Source organism: Trichoplax adhaerens, genomic scaffold (assembly GCF_000150275.1).
Source record: "Trichoplax adhaerens TRIADscaffold_3 genomic scaffold, whole genome shotgun sequence".
In the NCBI taxonomy this organism is placed as follows: domain Eukaryota; kingdom Metazoa; phylum Placozoa; class Uniplacotomia; order Trichoplacea; family Trichoplacidae; genus Trichoplax; species Trichoplax adhaerens.
In genome coordinates this window covers 4,029,378-4,051,906 of record NW_002060945.1, presented here as the reverse complement: position 1 = coordinate 4,051,906, position 22,529 = coordinate 4,029,378, and positions in this window count along the sequence as shown.

Sequence of the window (22,529 nt, the reverse complement as noted above, 5' to 3'; positions counted from 1 at the left end):
ATGACTATAAGTATATCAGCAAAATAATTGAAAAATAGTTGAAAAATAGTCTATACTAAGGCAGACTGTACTAGTTGAAAACAAATTCAGATTTTACTCTATTCAATGGCTAATACTGCATCCGGGTACTAGCTTACATGGTACTTGCAAATAAATATGTTATCAATCAGCTATTAATGTAATAAGGAAATCGTCAAGATTAATACTATTTAATCAATTTTATTTGGAATACTGTTAGTAGAGTTAGTCAGAGGAAGTATTCTTATAGATTTTATTTGCACGGCAATATTATTGAACAGAATTTTCTGCAATTTCTTCTCTTCTAGATGTGGTAGACTAGCTGTTTCCAATTAAAATCAATTGCCGTCTACTAACGCAAATGATAAAAATTCAAGAATTTGCTTAGCGTTTATTTCAAATGATAAATAATAATTTAATAGGATAATTGTTTGCTATTGTTGGAAATAAGGTCAGCCGCTGATAGTAAGTCTGGTTAAAAACACCCTCAAAATTTTTCAAGGTACATTATACAGAGTCAAGAAAACTATTATGTGAACTATACAGCTGTTTATGCTAGAACATATGCTAAATATAATAAATATCGCTCTGAATATGGTCTAGAATTCAACATCGATCGTATGCCTAAATGCATACGCATGCATTCGTGTGCAATATGAATGTGCAGTGTGTACATATGTACTGCATATGTGTGTTGGTACGCGTACCTTGTTTTACATATATGTGTGTGTGTGTGTGTTTCTGTGTGTACCTTGTTATATCTATCATCTAGACTGGTTATGACATTGAAAAAGTTACATGCATTTGTAATTCGAACATTATTAGTTTATTCTTTTGTATAATATATCACGTTGCCTTGTTTCGATAAAGATTAATTTGTTTATATACATTAAGAATAGGCATTTTCTCGTTTGCTTGTCGTTACTATAAAGTGCTAGCAATATTGTTTACACTTTCATTATGTACCAACTCTGTACAATATGTACGATAGCTATGCTGTAAAGTATCTATTTATATGTACTTATATGTATATATGAATATGCAGCATCTCTCTATATACGTATATGCATACAGTTGTATACAGTAAGAGAGTCGAGAGAAGATGGATACCTTTACTTCTCTCTCTTTTCAGTTATCTTGCGCATGACAATTTAATTTTCACAGTAACTTTTGGTATATAACCTTTGTAAAGTTTAGAAGCAATGTACTTGTAGGTAGTTGTTTCTTTTGATGCTTGGATCTTATACTCTGTTATATGTATTGGCATTTATTGCATTTTATTCTTCTTGAGCGAATTTTCTAGAAGAAATAATATTACTTAACTTGGTATCCTACATTATATCATCTATCAATTTTAGACAGGTTGTTGGTTTGTAATCATAGTCACTTTTTATGCAATTCCTACAGTATTAGGCAATTTATATCAATCATCGCCGTTATCATGTAATCGGATGAGGTCATTATTGTAAAAAAATAACTACTCAGCGATATAAATACATTAATATTGTTCGTTTTGGGTATAAATGTGGTTTAATACTTAACGTAATTAATCTCACTTTATGCTTAAACGGTTGTAGAAATATCTTTGGTTTCAATAAATTTTATTGTGGCTTGATATCATGTAAATATATCTGTTACTTTTGTAATTGTATGAAATCAGCATTGCTGACCGGATTATCAATGAAAAGCTGAATACATTGTCGTTATCATTATAATTATTTAAGAAACAATAGAAAATAATTGTGATAATAACGAAAAAAATCTCACAGTAAATAGTTGCCGGATTTGATTTATCATATTTAACAGGACTTCAGAATATCAGAGTGCTTGATGCTCAAAGAATTTTCGATAGTTTACAATTAAATCATGTGGTAGTTTTAGAAAATGTATAGGGATAATGTCGGTCGATATTTTTAATGCGCTGTAATGCATGTACTGTACCTTCTAAACAATGAGGATTTAAGTAATTTTTGCTTTCTTAATTCAGATTCAAAACGCTACAGCACGTTATAAATATAACGTAAGAAAATAATGATAGAATGCTTTATCAATACTTTTACTGCCATTAGTAACTTTTGACCGATCACAATTTAACCGTATTTACTTTTCGTGGAATGCTGTAGAACAATGAAAGCAGTTTGATAATCACTGTAGCAATGTGTGATAAGGTGTCCAACTTTAAGCAAAGATTTCCATATCTTGAGAATAAATCACTTTATTACACAAATTACGTGTTCTACCAAGGACCGGATTAGCTACGACTAAATAAACTTCGAAGATGAAATATCTTGATTATATACATTTAGTTACAGAGTATCATCAGGATACAGGGGCCAATATCTATCTTATTTAGGCTAGCATTTCGTTACTAGCGTATCCCAAGGTGTGAAGATCATTTAATACAGCATCTTTAACAACTACTACAATCTGCACTATAACTACTAACATGAATACTCACTTAAACAATCTTATATTCTACGATTTAGCACTTACAAGAAAATCCATCTGACTAATCAACACATGACTTACAATGCTCGTACAATCTTACAATCAATATTTAAAGCTATACTTTGGACTTGACTACAAATGGCTATTGGATTCTTTGCTCTCGCGATATTACAGGGCATTGTTATGAGCTACCGGTATCTTTAACATTAAATATCAGAATCTATTTCTTAAAGAAGCAGCAGCACTAATAAAAGTTAGGAATTTTATCGTTCCCATATATATTCACGTCAATACTTTGTAAAATGAACAGAATAAAGTTTATCATTTATGAGTGGTACCGACTGAGCGAATGATTACGTTAATGTAGATTAAATCACAACATTAATTTCCAAATTTCATATCGTAAACTAAAATAATGCTATATTAACGTATTGAAAGTTATCTAAAATATAGAAACATAGAGCTTGTGTATACTTGAAGAAGGTTCAAAGGTAACGAATCCATTCTATCTGAAAATGCATGAACTTTATATTGAGAAAACTATTTTCTATTCTCTGGAACTTCTACAATTGTCACCTCCTATATTTAATAAGAAAATACAGATAGGCTACAGTGCGTTAACAATAATTTTATCTAACAAAAATACTCATATATATCTGTGTAGAAACGTGATGAGGCTTATAGTGTTTTATTAATACAAGTAGATGGGTGATAATGTAATAATGGCATTAGAATCCAGTAGTGGCCTAATTTTAACTCTTAAATATAAAGTATTATCAAGTACCCATATCACTAATTGAAACTATTTAAATTGTTTCATATCGTCCAAAGTATCGTAGCTTACAGAAATGATAAACAACAAATTTTCTCATTACAGCATTATAAATACCGTGATACGGAAAGAAATATAGTGAAATAAATTGTAAAAGTTCTATACAGAACATAATGACAAAACATAGTATAAATTGAGCATGTGTAAATCAAATAGGAAAATTTAAGGGCTTTGAAAGATTGGGTTTCTCGTCAGAATCATTAAAATTGCTTTACATAGATTATAAAATGCTACCTAATATAGATTGAGTAAAAATCTAATTCACTTTATGTACTAAAGTTCTAACTCAATTGTAAATAATTATTTTCAAAAAGATCAATATATAAAACTAATTATGCATGCATGATACAGTAAATGAGACTATCATGAAAATAGAATAATGATAAACTACTGTTTGATTATACTAGCTACAATAAAGTTGGATTGTTCAAGAAATAATTCCGAACTTTCCGAAAAACAATAATGTGGATCTCATCTAATGATAATCGCATATTACACTTATTCTGTTAGTTACAAATACTTAAAATATCTTTTCCGTACAACTACGAGTATAGATGATTTATCGCTAATTTATTCTATCATATCAAATTTAGTAACCCGTCGTTTTGATATCCACCTCATTATAATATTCGGTATAACTCAAGCGCTTCTTTCATTCAGTTGAGACTGCGTAATTAACTTGTTTCTTATATATCAGTAATTTAATTAATTAAATTGATTGATTAATTTGTATTCGAGAAATTAGTCTATATAGTATAGTATAATATCGATACTATTTGATATAAATTACTGAAGGCCGTATTAAATATAACAGATAATACCTGATTTAGGATCATTGTAGTGCTGATACTAATGTACCTGGAATTTTAATTATAGTGTCATGACGATACTGCTGTACTTTAATTAAAAATACAATTCGACTACGACTGATTATAGCGCAGTATGTTATATTTATGCACTTGAAATTTCATATTTTGCAATAAAGGCTTAGATCACGAAAATTAAAAAAAAGTAACGCGTTAATGTCCATGCCCACATTTTACCTAAGTAGGCGAAGCCGATTTGCGCATATGCTGTACAACCACTTGTTAATTCGGTTATTATTATACTTCCGATAACCTCTTTGGAAGTGACTATAATCGGCAGAAACCTAGCTCTACTGTATAGTGTACATAATGACAACGATGATTACCATATTTTACCTTGATATCTTCATTGGCATAATCAAATATACCCAACTTATTTGATTGAAAAATTAATATAACGATAAAGAATATGCAGTTTAGATTCAGATCCATTAGTTTCTTTTATTCGTGTATAACATATACGCATCAAGGTCTTCCAGATTTATGTCTGTTAGCTTACAGTACATACGAATAGGTTCAGACTATAGTCAAGCTGTATGGAGTTTTTGATCTCGTTAATGTATTAAAAGTTTTTTAAGCTAAAGTCAGTTTTTAGAATGAATGAATTACATAAGGAATAGGTAATTACCTATATACGTAGATTTTTACACTTTCCTTTGTCGGACGAATTCTCTGCAGGGAGAATCGTTTCTGAAACGCCTACAATTTATTTACAATTGACTATTTATTGCTATTGCGTAATGTGTATAACTTTTGAAATATAAATTCAAGATAGATTAATTATAATTTATAAAACATGCATTGGAAAAAGTATGAATGAAATTAATATCATTGTTCGATCTTGCATAAGATGTTTTATTTGTTATTTCGCATAGAATATAGATGAATCAGATACCTGGATGCGTGCCTGATTAATTGAAATTTTCATGGTAGCGCTATGGAATAACTCAAAAATAGCTGGTCCATAGACTTATCATCAAAAAATCTTTATTGATCGCTTAAAGATACTGCAGGAAACGCAAAGTTACTAGATAACGTATAAGATAATTTTAATTATGCTTTATCAAAGCATAGAAATAGAAATTATCATGAAATCAGCATGATTGCTAATTTAAAATGATATTTTCGGCTTATTGTTCCTTATTTATTTGTAAGTAAAGTATAAATCCTATACTACGCCTTAAATAATATATATTCAAAAAATTATGTTATTGTAAACTGGCATATAATAGCTATACAGTAAAATCTTTTCTTTAAATATTTATGATATACTTAATCATCGATTTAACTAAGTCTTTTTCTTCTTTAACATTGACCTTTACTGCATTGTGGGCATCATAATGAATTTAGAATAAAATAAATGAGTAATATTAGAAGATGCTATAGTATTTTAGACCTACAATTATTGAACGCATGCTCTTTAGATAAAATTTTTCCCGTAAGCCAAATTAATGATATGAAATTATATCCATAATAATACAATAAACTCATTCAGACCTCCTGAAATAATCTAGTCAAACCGATTTATTACTTTCGACAACTGCATTATACAGCCATTAGCTGTTGTAGATATTAATTTTATATTATTAATCCGATATTGTATAGTATGTTTAAATAGCATTACTCATATGCACTACGTATTGCAACGATGTAAACATGTGTTAGATGTGTTCTTTCATTATTAATTTTATTAAGCAAGCGTTGAATTAGAATCTAATGATTACTTTTGCATATAGTGGTGAATAAGATACTTATTTTACTAACAGCAGACATATATTGTCTTTTACTTTTTGATGTTGAACTCATACGTACAATGGAGTAACTTTCAATACAGCCGCGATTGATTTAATTTAATTTAATTTTATTGTTATTATTACTGCTTTATTCAAAACAGAATTCAGAAATCACCCCTGCTGTGTTCATGTGATCAGCATTGTAATTAAATAAGAATGTAAGATACGATATACGCGCACCATAATTAAGTTCTTTCATACAAAGTTGACATTCATAATCAGGAGAGTAAAGCATCGTATCTATGTTTGTACGTTTTTTTCTAAATCCATATTGTGTACTTTCAATTAGCAAGCCCCTGATTTACTAATTGAATGGTAACATAATTATTGCATACGGTAGTCGTCATTAATACTAAAGTTCTTTAAGCCAAATCATAATCAAATTATGAATGCTAAAGTAGAATGCCTTGTTTAGTTAAAATTTAAATATAATTTAATACATTCATCATTCTAACATATTAGTACAGACTATTTCATATAAATCCATAATCATTATCAGCAAGCTTTTGACTAAAGGAGTAAAATTTCAAATATATTTACTGCGTTATGAAAATATAGTTAGTCAAATAACGGGTAACTAGCTTTATAGTGTAAATTTAAATAGTCAATGCTTAATGTTAATGATAAGCTTATATAGTAAAAATTATTGCAAGAAACATATAAATACGAATAAGATATTTAATTCTTAGATTGTGATCTAGAAAAGAAAAATTTTGAATGTATTGATCGCGCTAAGGTCTACCGTACCTCATATCTTGATAAAACTTGATCTAATTAGCGTTTACAGATAGCTAAATCTAATTATAATATAATCAATTGGAATATGATATAGTGTTTCAGTTGAATAGGCCAATTGACAATCACACAGATAATAGTTAGAAACCGCTCGGACACGCCTTAAATTATGATTTTATTAATAATAATAATAATAATGCGGCATTCAATTGATATCTACAAGTGGTCATTTATTTTTCTTACTGGTCAACGCGTATTATTCCTTTACGAGTACTGTAATGTATTAAGATGTATTTCAAATTTATATCTAATATAAGTATGTTTGAGATACAATCATAGCTGTAACATACTATTGCCTTTGAAATTATTAAAGATAATTAATTATACAGTATGCAGATATAAAACAAATGAGTCGATTTTCTTTTCTGGATAGAGAAATTAGTCGATTATAAGCTAATGAATATTATTATTATTAGCGCATAAATTATATTTCCACGTGGCTTTATAAAGATATTAGTACTAAGATGATGGTGTAGTATGCTGTGTTACATAAGCAGTGTATAAATAATCTTAAAACTTTCATATTATAGTTATATTTGCCTAGTTAAGATTATTCGAAGTTTAAAACGACTCCACGTTAGACGATTTTCTGGATTACGTGCTTGCTCACTAATTTCTGTACTAAAGCTAATCGTTCATAAATGTTAACCTTTACGTAATAAGCTTAGCATGAACTGTAAGAATGTCTACGTCAATTTAATCCGGAATAAATTGAAAGATTTAAATAATAGAAGTTAAAAGAATTAAAAAAAATATTATTGGACTCCGATCCTTACTCTCTAAACAGGTTAATATAAATAAGGGAGAACTATTGTCATATATATCTACGGAATGCTCGATTGATTCAATATTATAATTCATATGTTAATTAGAGATGTTGAGGCGATTATTATGTAGAAATAATAAATATTTCAGAAATTAAATTAATTGGCAGGCTAAGCATAATAACAAGAACAAAAGAAGATCAGTAGTTATATGATGCTGTTGTTTTCGTGTGTGAAAATATCATTTAACCTTTGCGCTGAGTTTTCTGATAGAATCAAGTGAAATATAACATGGCCAGTATCATGATTTATATACCTAGAGAGTAATATAGAATAATTGTAGACAATAATTAAATATTTTATGGATTGTTATAATGTGTTGCTTAATGATTAATAATAGCATTACTTCATGCAACCTCGTCATTCATAAGGATAAAATTAGTCAACATAAGTTACAAAACTGTAATAGTAAGCTATTTTAGATAATTTGTAAACTATTTTATGAAGTGCACTCATCCTAGGCCTAGTTTATATTACTACTATTGTATATATAAATCTAAGATATCTAGATAACTATGAATTACTATGTAAAATTCGTCTTGTACAACATTCTAGATGATTATGATCTTTATTAAACTACTGTCAGAGTATGATATTTTACTTGGTCTCGTATAAGTATAGAATTAAGTTTGCTCTAGGTTTGTAGTACTGAATCAATCGTAAAGTATATGTAAAGTATGTAATATGATGCAAGGTCTAACAACGTGGTTGAAATTTTAACAAATAATTAGATTTAATCAAATCGGTTCTATTATTTTAAAGAGAAAAAAACAACTAATACAAATAAACCAACCTCTCTGAGATGTCACTGCATTAAATAAAAGATTAAGAGAATATGATAACGTGATGTTTATTTATCATCTAGGAGTTCAAAGCGTGATGAAAGGCTACATGTTGAAAGTAATTAATTATTTTCCGTTCGGCTGCTACATATCTACGCTTTTACAGTCATAGTAAATCTTAGCTAAGTGTATCAATCATAGCTTATTGTAACTATATCTTATATGGTGGGGTTCCCCCTTAGCATATCACTAATTTCATTAAAACCATTCTTGAATCATGCCTAATTTACTTTATTAAAACTATAACCGAAAACTTTATAGACTATAATTATTATACATTGCTTTTTGGTAGTGTTGTCTTAGTAAAAATATGGGTACGTAAATTTATACTAGTTTGCTAAAGTTCTTTTGCTCAAATTTCAGCAAAGTACTGTGTCTGCTACGAATTCCAGTATTTGCACAGTAGTAGGGGACTAATAAGTTACCATACAAAACTGTATTATGTTTCTTATGATCGTATTATACTTCTCGCGAATTTTCTTTTATATAATGATTTCATTAGCAATTTTTTTTTAAAATAATTAACAACCGGGACACATAAATTATTGACTAATGATTCTATATTTCGAGAGTTGGCTTAAGTAATTAGAATGCTTTGTTCGTATTCAAATTAACAATAAACTGGAATGCTTATTCTTATCATTAATTAAACGTTCAGTTGTTGTTATAAGTTAAAAGTAATATTAATTTCATCCAAAGACGAAAACATCTTTATCAGACAAATAACTGAATTACTTCTGATTGCACTATATTTGGATAAAGATCCAAAGAATTTAATCCGGGAACGATTATTTATGAAATGCTCTAGAAAGCGAAATTTGCATATCAATGCACTGATTGAATCAAATAACAAATAATGCGCTAGAAGTAAATACCAGTATGTATTCTATTACGAATCATTCATCTACCAGGCTTAGCTTTATAGTTCCCATAGATAGAATCATTCTGTTAAATATATAATAATTAAGAATGGTATGATTGAACATTTGTAACGTGTATCCCAGCGTATGGTGGCGAAAACTATACTCTCAGTAGATACATTTTTCTTCATCTATGTATAAGTTTAGGCAGTAGTTTTTTATGTATATGTAATATATACATATAGTACAGAAAATGGAATTCAATCATATAAATTATCAATATATTGTTAAAGGCTAATCATTTAAAAACTATCTGAAATTATGTATATGCAGCATAAAGTATGTACATACACTTATGCAATGTATCCATATATAACTCCTGTAAATGACTAACTAAATTTAGTACGCTAATAAACAAATATGTATTAACATTTTATTGCATCATAATATGAAATAATAGAAATGGCGTTAATGGTCGACCATTGCGCCGGAATTTGCAGATATTATTTTTAAAGAGGAGGATGTTAGTAATAGCTTGAATCCTGTTGTTAAAAGCAAGTTGTTATCAAGTCTATAACTTCATTGTGTACAACTTTGCTTTGCAAAATATTATGCGTTTATATGCTGGACGGAGATTTAATAGCTATCAATAATGTCTATTGGTAAAAATCACGTGAAAATGAATTTATTAATAATTCATCATTCATTTAGCACCTTAAATAATCTTAGCTTAATTATATAGTATAATGACTATCCTAATTAATTATATCCTAAATTTAAATATGACATACCATACAGATCTTGTTTTGGATCTATTATAAAGTAGTATAATTTGTTTTTTGCTTTACAAAATTCAATATGGATTGTTGACTTAGCCCAATTCATATTCTTTACTTGTTATGATGCATAATTCAGCATCTATACCATTATATAGCGGTATGAAGTTGTATCAGTATAATGACACGTTTGGATCGATTTTAGTACTAAAGGTGACGAAAGATAATAGTAAATTAGTCAGTAATTGTAATATGAATGATTTCGTCCTTAAAAACGCCCAAGTTTCGTCTAGATTTGCTAAATTAATTGTAGCTTTCACAGAAGAATTACTGCATATGACCTGTGTATCAGAATAATCATCATGGGTTTTATTAATTTTAGGTGATTTAGTACTAACTGACAATTAGCTAGTAATGTTGTTAGGCTAATTCTCTTACTGAAATTTTTCTATAGCAGCAGGAAAATTTTGAAAGCGACCTTAGTTTGTTACTATATGCGTACAAATTAATGATCGGGATAGAAGAATAAATACCGCATTTAGTATAACTCTATTCTATGTTGCGTAGTCCTTACTTCATATTACTATTATATTTTTAGTACACACTACTACAGTAATTAACTGAAATCACTACATGGTACCACCTTTATGACGTTAGAATTCTGAGAAAGCCAATATTTATTATATATAAACGTACTACATTACTTCCCTATTTGAATAATTTTGGATACTAATAACATCTCAACATATCAAAATATAGAAGTTGGTACACTTTTTGTCTACGTCATTGTGCAGTTGCTGAAATGTATTATGTTTCAATATCATTATAAAGTTCAATACTAGTATGTCACTGTAGTTGATTTATTGTCAGAGTTATGAATTTTTAATTTGTTTTCTAGAACAGAAAAAATTAGTCTCATTCAATAGCTAATTGCTTTTTGCTAACTTGTACTAATAGTGTGACCTTGTTGATTAACTTTCTTATGATGCAATCTTCTCAATGAAAATGCATTGAATTATTATTTACTAGCTTGATCGATCGGCCAACACCAAATAGTAACTTAATAATTCAAGGCTGAGTATTATTAATGCCCTTCCATTGTTTTTTGCTATTCTAATTTTTTTAAACTCTTAGAATTACTATAAAATATTATCGATAAGCTATGCTATAAAATATTCTATTCTAACAAACACAAATAAGTGATTTGCATTATTGATGTAAAGCATTTTTATACTATTCTTGTTAAATTCTGTTATTAATTTTGATGTTATTATTTATTGTTCAGTTGCAAGTTTGCAGGTCGAATATGTCAATATTCAACCAATTGTAGTCTAAGAGGAAGCATTTTAAACTCACTACTGTCATTAGACGAATATTTCAAAACTCCTTTAGTAACTTCTCAGTCCATTTACGCGATCTTTGCTTCCACAAAATATAAAAAAACACACTAAGTAATTATGCCATTCCATATTAAGACTGCTTTATTGGTAATATTGTGTTCTTTAAAAGTCAGTCTATTTTTAAAGAACAGGACTGAAAACGTACGGTTTATTCAGTATAAGGACTTGAATAGTTGACTTAGACGCACTATCGCTGCTATAAATTCACTCTTGATTAATGAGCGTTTCAAGAAAGTTTGAAATCATCAAATAGAACTATTACTATTATAGCATGAATGAAGTCTTAAATAACTCCTTTATTGTGCTCCTTCGTCTTTATGTCAACAACAAATCGCATCGAAGGCAGGACTTTATGCTTGATTGAAAAATAAATAAACCAGTAAAATGGTCTATTATGTATTGCAGATGGTTATAACATTCATTACCTCGTGTATGAATGCCAGAGTTGTTTGTTATTGACTAATCCTTACGAATTCTTTATATCTTGACTATTTGTTTGCTTATGTCATGCTTTCTTAAAATGATTAATTCGGATCTATAATGATAAGAAATCTCAATAACTTTATCAATTCAATAAGCTAACTGCTAACGAATCAGCCACCGATCACTACTAAAAGAACTAGATCGGCATCCTTTTCTACCTTGTGATGCCCTACTGACACAAATGGTCGTTCAGTATATCATCTACTAGAATAAAGTTATACTGAACCTTGAGCAGTAAATTTAGATATTTGCAATGTCATGATCATTGTTTATTTTAGTTAATAATAATAGCTAAATGATTGAATTTTGTAGTACTGCATACTGTGCTATATAGCTATATTATTTTAATTTTAACGCAATTTAGTCGGTTAAGGATTTAAAATCAATTCAATTTTAGTCTAAATATTTGCATAAATTGACTCCTACGGAGAAACCATCATCGAACGTCATTAACACCTTTCTAATGAATTGATCACTACTAACGTGTCGAATGCGGTAATAAATCTAGAAATGGAGTTATTAATTTGATGATATTTTTTATTTAACTAAGATTGATGACGAAATACTTTGGACTTAAATCTATAGTCATAGCAGTTATGTAGCCTAGAGTTAGATATTGGTAACGCTAAGAAAATGAAAAGCTAGACTTAAATCTAATCCATTCTGTACGTGCTCTATAGGTTATAGCACTGAACTTTAGACTTGACCTGAAAGATCTTTTAAAGCGTTACTCTATTTCCTCATAGATTGCCACTAGAGAGTGTAGAAACTTTAGCCTTAAATATAAAAATTTTGTTATAAGTTATTTATTTGCATGTTTGATTGGTGCATCATAAGATTTTAAATCCCTTTGTACGCAGGCAGTTTCTTCAAATATTACTGCAAACAATCGCTCCTTTAGATATTCATGGAACGTTGTTATGAGCTACGATCAACTAAAAATTGTGTCAACTGTTTACACAGTCAGTCTTCATTGTGTATTTTACTGGGATTAATTGATAAATTCCGGAAAACATTAAAAATATAGTTGAAGTAATCTACAGCAGGATCAACTAGATTTTGCTAGGATTATATGAACAATTGACTAATTAACGTATAATAGTGCTGTTGCCCGAACTATTCCATTATCACATGATTAGTGCTAGTTTATTAACATTTTGTGGGATGCTGTGTTTGTTGATTTAAACTTTATACGTCTGTGCTCTGTTTTGAACATTCTGACAGCTAATGGTAACTATTATTCATCAGGAATCTCTATTGCATGAATTTAAAAGTAAGTTAGCATTATCATAATAGCAATTGAAGTATTGTACTGTGTTAAGTATAAGAGTAAGCCCAAATACTGTACCGTGCGCGTCCGTAAATACTATTTTATATTATTACTAGGTCACCAAAGTAAATAGATATCAGTAGCGTATGAAATTTATGGAAGGCCTTGTAACGTAGTTATAGTACTGAAAGTTGTATTTAAATTCTGTTGAGAACACTTGACAAGCTAATCGTAGGTTATTAATTAAGGATCTCTCACGTTCTGTAGGTGATAATTTTCTAAAATATCTAACTTTCAGTGAACTGCTCGAAAACATAACATGATCTGAGTTTATCATAGCAATCTCAATACTAGTAGATCAAAGGGCTAAGCTTAAAATATTTAGTTGGATGTGAGTAGCTTACATGTTTCATTAGTCTTTCATTATACGAAATTATTCATAAAATAGTAACTGTAATCTTGTTTATTTAAATTTCAATGCTCATAAAAATAAATAGACATGACATCATGCTGCAGTTGCCGCATTTGACGGCGATGGAAGCAAAATCTGACTACCTTCTGTACTTATATCTTCAGATTTAAACCAGGCTCTATCGAAATATTTGAGAAAATTATATTGTAATTACCTTGGCGTTTAATCCTAATTTGACTTGGCAGCAATATATATGAAAGGATTAATGTTTATAGGAAGTGCCCAAATTTGATTTACTTTATCCATTAGATTTGGGCTGAAAACAACTTATGCTATGCTTTGTAGGCATATTGCAACACATTTGCTGGGATAGGACAGGATTTCTTGATGCTTAAGCTCCCAACTATTCCATATTGATGCATAACCATTATGTATTGATCAATTGATATTTATTTATTTTCTATTATTCAGGCAGTATCAATATTCTCTTTGAATCCTGTTTATCTTGATAGCAATAACGTAATACATGATTAAATATTCGATCCTAGATTATTAGGAAAACAATAACGTAGCGGCCATTTAAATATCTTTATGGTTCATACATTTGCTAAAAGGTCTTACATCTAGACCAATAGAATCTGATTAACTAGGGTCTCCATATAAAGCTGGTTGTGATACAAAATAGCAGGATATCAATACATTTTTGCTATTACATGAATTTTTATTAACACAATAATAGTGTAAAAATCAGATTACACTTCGAATAAGTTTTATTACCTTTATGATGAGGGTAATGGCATGCTTATTGCTGCTGTATGTTTATAATACTTTGCATACTATTTGAAGTCATTGGGTGTTTACTGCTAGCATATTTTCTAGATATTGTTGAAATTACACTTGATAATGACTCTAGAAGCATAGATTTAGCACTTTTTTTATATAGTAGTAGCTTAAACTTACGGAAATCGCATTACCATTTTATGGCGCATTCATATTTCTAGTATAAACATGAAAATTTAATTTAAGTATTAATATGACGGATCTAATATTTTCCACTTGTAATATGTCTCTAGCTTTGATATAATTTATTGCTAAAGGAGTTTTCAAAATATTTATTTGACCTCGGTATTATCATATTCTATTAATAGTATAACACGATATTGCCCTAAGTTTGAAGGAGCATTGCAATTTGAGCAATAGTTACTGTTATAACATCAATAAGACCCTTATTTTGTTTCGTAATCCCCTTGCTAGAACGAATAATCACTCAATACCCAATATTCATCTTGAAACAATTAGCAGGTTACAATATTACGAATCGCATTGTAGCATTACAAAGGATTGATTTATGATATCTCTAGCAGCAATCAGTTGCGATTTAGAGAGATCTTAGCAGGTAATAGGATTGAGGCAAGTACGTCCTATTGTCTTACCAGCCACGAACTTACGAGTTTATGTCATCTGTGAACAGATGCACAACTGCATTAATACTAGTACACGATTGCACATTAATTTCTAGTTGAAAGTTGATGAGTTATAGTTTACGTCATGAAAAAGATGGTAGGATGGTTAAATTTGGTAGTCAACAGAATATCACTTTATTGTATTTATTTGAATGATAGGACATATATTATACAGTAAAATACATACTCGTATAAAACAATATGGCCTCACGGTCTTGCTATAGTAAATACATTGTAGAACTTCTGTAATATAAAATCAGTTAACCTTAATTATTACGAAATGGTAATTTATACCAGAATAAAGATTTAGATTGCTCTATTTAGTCATATAAAATTTTTAATCTACCACGGTAGATGCTAAGATTTACAGTTCATATGAGTACGTAATTTTTAGCCGTAAATTATATTTAAGACTCCTATCAGTCAAGTTTAATCATGAAGTAAACTATGATAAAAGATATAAAAGTAGTATTTTCTGTCAGTAGCTAAAGGTAAACTTGCAATAATACGTATTTAAACATTCATTAATTCGTATTCAGGTCACGTAGTGATTTTTCTTTAAATAAAGCTAAAATGCTATATTGCTGTTGGCTTAGTATTATCGAATCTATTAATTCAATATTGTCTGGTATACAGCTGTACGCAGTAATTGAAGAGCAAATAGCTATGGATTTAAAGTGATTCTGTTGGCAGATTATACTTAGGTTGATAATAGTAACTTACATCACTACCCTCCCATAACACTTATGTCGACTGCCGTATCTTGATGAAACGGTATAGTAAATGAAGCAAGTAATTATTATACCGATATATCAATATCCTAATTAGAGAAAATATAAAATTACTAGCTATATAAACATCATAATGATATTAGTATAACATAAGGATTGTATAGCATAAACAGCTCCTACGTGTAGCTAAATATTTTAATGGTTATGAATACTGCTTCGTAGTTGCGTATAAAAACGCGCAGATGTTGGTATGAAGTGCCTTCATCTGCATGTTTTGATATATAATTTACTAAAACTCTATGTACTCATATTAAAAAAACAAGAAACTTTGCTTAGAGTGTTCTAATGAGCAAATTTAGATATATTGCAAGGTAAATAAAGTTATATGAGAGAAATCCATGCTACAAACTAGGGACTAGAAAGAGGGAAACCCTAACATAAATGGTGCTGTTTGAGTATAGGGTGTTCCTTTTCTAAGCATCGGTTCCATTGTGATATGCAAGTATCATTATTATTTTTAATTAGTACATAAAGAATAAGGAGAGCTAGAATATTACTGTAACGTAATGCAGTTTATATCATATTGCATCAAAAACACCACAAAAAACATGTAGATAGGTATTTATGAGTTCGTAGGTTTTGTGTAGTTAGGAAGACGCATAACGTATAGGAAAAAGTACATTCTGAATTCGTATACGCTGCTGTCCAATAAAAGCTTGTTCGTGCTAAATTTATTGAGATCAGTATCAATAAGAATACCGCATCTATTCTTCAAGATCCTTTCTGAAAGTAGCAATTGGTTTATAAAACTTAAACCATGAAAAATTGATTAAGATTAGATTTTTAGAAGTGCCGGTTGAAGATTTGCTAGCTAACTTCAGGTAATGGACGTAGTTTTTTCCGATATCAGATTCGGTGACGAAAACAAGGAATGGCAAGTTGAGAAAAACAGCTTATTTGAAATAAGTGACAGGGGGACTGAACCACATTTGTATTACAGAGAGTAGGGTGGAAAGATTATGATATACTGAATTATTACTTCATATGCTGTATGTACACTTTCTAAGTTAGAATATAAAGAAGTGTATAGGCTAACAACATAAATGCCAAGAACACGCGTGTTGTATAAATTAATAACGCAGTATCAGAAAGAAATGCATATATACCATAAGCCTAAGATATATGGTATCCCACAACATGAATAACATCTATAGCGTATTATCTTAGTGATAGATAGTGCGTTCTAGTAACGTTTTGCACTCAATTGACTACGCTGCAAGCTATCCGCATTAAAAATCTGAAGCATTATTAACACAGTTATATAGTTAGTCAAGCTCTATAAATACTCTACTGTTCAATATGAAAAAAGATAACGAAACAATAATTGTATGATTAAGACTAGCAATCAATTTTTTAACGGAATTCAAGATTTTTAGGATGCAATTGGTATATAGGTTTACGGATAATTATGGAGGATATAATACAATATCACTATTTGGAATTGTACAATCAATACTGACATTGCTGTCACAAGTTTTGGGGTGATCTACAAGTTATAATACTTTTCCGTATTGAAAATAATTGCTTCGTTTTATTTGGAGTTGTGAGTCTTGAAGTCGTACCTATAATTGATTACCGTTAGGATAGTTCAATAGTACAGTAGTAGCTAATGTGGCAAATATCCATATTTGTAGTACTAGGTACAGTAAGATAAGTAATACTTTAAGGTCGTTTATATTATTTGTGATAGTTTATTACATGTTTGATATTGATTGTTATTATGTATAGATAGCAGTAAGATGATTCAAGTTTTAGCTAATGATAGTTGAATTACGCAATATAGATTAAGATTAAGTGTCAGTAAGAGATTAAAAATATTTACTGATAGAAAAGCTATGTAAGGAACATCTCAGTTCGAGATGTCTCTCCTAGTAAGGTATAATAATAATACTTTTATTTTTGCTTACAAATTAGACGGTTCCTATATTAAGCTATGTCTACAAGCGTATTATTGCTAGAAGTGATGCCTTTTCTATACAAAACCTGTAACTGAATGATTAGCGGCCTTTGATCATTCAATTGAGTTGAGTTATGCGGCAAAAAGTCGTAGATGCGTTTATGCTAATAATAGTGTTATTTTTATGTTACTTTGCTGTATGTGTTTAATATTTAGTAAAAGAGCGTTTAAGCCAGTAGTTGCTTATAGACTTTTACTGTATGTTTCCTTGTCACAGAGTTTAAATTGTAACAAGTAAAGAGACCAAAGACAAACAGCTGGAGTAGAGTGTATTTATATGTTATTTATCCGCAGTCTAATCTTAAAGATGAGGCTTGTATCAATAATTACTGTAAGTCTACCGTAGCCTTCTGCAGGTTTATCAAATCAGCGTTGATTAAGTGGCTAGTGAGATCACATAACAGAGAGCAAATGCAGTTTGTATAGAATGTGTTAGCGGATAATTCTGGATGATATCATTTGAGTAATTAAGCAGTCGCGGATTTAGGGCGTTCAGTATATCTCAAATGAATAAGCGTATAATAATTTCCTCAACAGCTTTGTTCATAGTATTATACAATTATAACAAAACGCAATTTTTAAATCAAGTTGAAAATTTCTGTATAATATTACTTTATGATGAGATTATTCGAAATCAGGCGATAAAAATGATTAATTGTTACCCATTCCGGATAATAATGGCGTGCTTAAAGCAATAATTTTAATCAGGTACCGTAGCAGGGACGTCTCGAACTGATAGCATCAAATTATAGTTTTTCTTATCCTCTCAGTATTAGTAACCTATCACTTCCAAATTTCATTTTTCTGAATCTAATAAATATTAAAATATGAATTATTTCATGTTCTTTTCTTTATCAATAAGAACGAATTGCATCGGAAATGAACTTAATCATTATATACCGGGAATTGCTAATTCATTTAATGTCAGGGGTAGCTAATAACTGGACATATTGCTATATAAAATTACATTCTTTGGAATTGTAATTCGTATTAATCTGCGTTTATTTGGTTGGTATTATAATCTTATTTGCATTTAATTATAATTGACTGTAACATGTCTGAATATCTTCGAATTAATTGAGCTAGAGCACGGTTAAAAGATTTTAAAGATTTCATGCTATAAGCTTTTTTGGTCTTTATGAGTACGCCTTTTAAGTCAATATTGCATCGTGAATTATTGAATTAGTTATTATATCTTAACTATTTTCAAGTAAGTTTATATTTAGTAAATTGGAGCCTTCAAACGATGGATATTATCTTAAAAATGTATTACGTACTCTTTTCAGTTGCAGTATATGCCCTTGTGTAGGCAATATATGCGTATCTACATTTTTACATACCTATCCTTCATGAATAATTCACGTCTAAAAGTTTTCAGTTCATGCCAGTATCTCCGTAATTAGTTACAGTAAAATATAAAGATATGTCACAAACCAGCTTCGTGACAAGGATAACGTAAAACAAATCTCTAAATTACTATAATCTCCGGGATTCAGAATCCCTTAACTACCTCACAAGAATTTAGACGCCTTTGATTCTACGTTAAACTCAACTAGATAATTGAGAACTACTTTATTCAACTATCTGACGGGCTTATATACCCTTCTACAGCAGCTAACATTCATGAGTCATCTTATAAAAATACTTAGGTGAGATGCTTAGGTGAGAACATCTACTAACTAATTTTTCACATTCGGACTACATATTCATTCACAGAATCATTTCAGTATACATTACAGCACAGCATTAAATTTACTGCAACACATTTATAATTAGAGTAATTCCTATTGTAAGAAACTAGTTGTAATATATTATCACTACATAGTATTTACCAAATTTAGATAGCTATTTCTTCACGGTAGTTCGTAGCGTGACAAGATAATACATTATATGTAGTACTCATAGTATAGAAATATATGATAATCAGTGTCTTAAAATTTTGTCTCTATCTATTTAAAGTGTTATACGGTACGTTCTGAGTCATACGTTTCATGACTCAGTTTACTCAAATTTATTGACAGCATTAGAAAAATTATATTTGTAGACATGATCTTCGAATCTATCAATATTTCTGTAGTAACGTTGCCTTGCTGTCATTCAAACGAGGCACTAGAAAAGATATTTTAATTAACACGGCAATTATTGTTCGTAGCTAGGCACGGTAACAAGCGTAAAATTAATATTCGCTATCTCAGCATTATCATAATTCTGATTTGAATAATACCTCAAATCTTACTGATCTTGCTTTCAAGATTTTTAATACGTATCCATATAATTTTAAGACCATGAACCGATAATGTTAATTCTTCCTGTTACATTATATCAAAATCCAAGGAATTTTATAATGATGTATTCGCTGTAAGAGCAGTTTCCATTACCATAGTATTGATCTAAGCATACTGATGATTATATGTGTAACTGCTACAAACGGGAAATCTTTTACCTTGTAAATTATCTCTTCTCTTATATCAATATTATATCGCAACTGTTCTATCTACGCTATCAGTAACTACAACGCTAGGTGCTCAAGTAACTGTACTATGCTCAGTAGATAATATTCTCTAATCGTTTGCCGTATCAATATTGTAGTGTATTCAGATTATGATGTAACATGTTTTTCAATATAGGCATTTCATATTGTTCTTAAATATAGATACTGTCTTCTTACACTATATAGGAATATAGCTCGTTATGCTTAATTTTTATAACACTTACAGTCTTCGTCATTTTCTACAGTCATTGCTATAACATAGTTCATTACAGTATATGATGTATCTAATTCTATAATCTTATACTCTGCATCTGTTCTATCCCTATAACTATAATACTAACGATTTCTGCCTCAGATTTAGTTAGTTGCAATCGTCTCACTGTTGGTATTTCCCACGCTACTCCACGACAGCTTACACGCTGCTTTACAGCAAATGCACGCATTGTACGCAAACACAATCTATATAAACTGTCTATTTTTCTATTAAAATCTTTGTGCAATTCTCTTCATTGCAACTAAGTTCACAACCGCTGACTAATAGAACTCCCCATCGCAAATTCTGCAAGAAGTAGTAATAGAAGATGCGGCCGCGCACAAAGCGATTTTTTGCCAGAAAATACTTATTTTATTTTCGTCAGATAATATACCTTATCTAGACGTTATGCATACTTTTAGTAGATGAAATAGGCTTGTAATATTATCATCTTTTATTCCATTATAATCCTAAAATAATTTAACTTTGGAGATAAAAAATGATATAGCATAAATTTATTGATCATTAAATCCTGCATAATATTTTTAACCTCGCTTTCTAGTTAAATAATTTAAGATATTAAAGTGAGTAAGTTTCGTAACCCCTTATACACATAGTAAAAATGGTGCAAGTAGGCGATTTTCTTGTACCAGTCATCATCTATCAATAGTTTATTGAATATAGCGATTATTACACGTCACAAATAGCTTTGCTTCATTTTACTACTACCCATTTAGCACACATTACTATTCAATTAGCTGGAATCAGCTATTAAATCATCATGTGTCAATTCTTTTGCATCTCTGACGTAGTATAATATTCGTGCACATGATATACGGTCGCTAATTACTTTTAAAATTGGTAACTAATCGCGTTTATTGCGAACAATAAATCTTTGAAAGTGCGGAATGATATTAGATGGACCTAGAATAATCAGTTAGATCAGAATTCGAGGGATACCTTAGATAGTTTTTTTTGGCTCTATCTAGAGTGGAAAGAGTTAGTCATGAATTATCATCTTGAATAGTTCGTTTACTTTACTACTAGGAAATTAAACAATGAAGACCTGATTATCTATATTATCCAGATGTAAAAAAATATTTGATTAGTGAGATGAACAATTAATCGTTATCGAATAGATTTATTGTTAATGCAGGTGTAATTAACATCGGTAGCGATGACGTATCGTTATGAGATACGTAAACGTTGCATCTCAATGTGCGTATAACATGGTAATGTATAAAAGTTGATATCCAGCCGCTATAGTATTAATATTAGTATTAGTGTAGCCCATAGCAACCTAATATCCATACAGGATTTGTGCATTATGTAATTAATAAGATATTCTGGTCTAGTGTTTGAAGATAGCTGCAAGAGACAAGCATGTATCAGGCCATCCCAATGGGCAGTGGATTTAAAGAAAGACAAAAGCTTAAAATTTCATCAATTCAAGGTGTGGCTGTAACTATTTACCCATATTGAATAGCTTCGACGTTCATATTGTTAAATCTATTTCGAAGAATCTTCGGAATGAACTAAAAGAACTAAAATGGCGGTCAACCAGCAAATTTTCTTGATTTTGATAATCGCCGTAAGTCGAGTATCTTGTCGTTTGGCAAGATGCATTGGATAAATATGTAATGTGTTCGTGTTGTATTATTTTATACACAGTTGTTCAAGTCGAAAACGATATAATTGTAGATTGTTTTGAAATTTATGGCAGACTAAAGCTGACGATCTTGCATGTAAAATTTTACTTGAATATAATATTCAATGAGCACCGATGATGATTATTGCTGCAAATCTATTTCCATATAGTAGCTTTAAGTGCTTTTTATTTGTTAAGAGAATTCGTATTATAAATACTGCAAGAGGCAGACCGTAGGAACGTACCCGTTACGTGCAATTGATTAAAGCAGTAGAGTGAACGGGTTATTTCTACATACGAGTATATA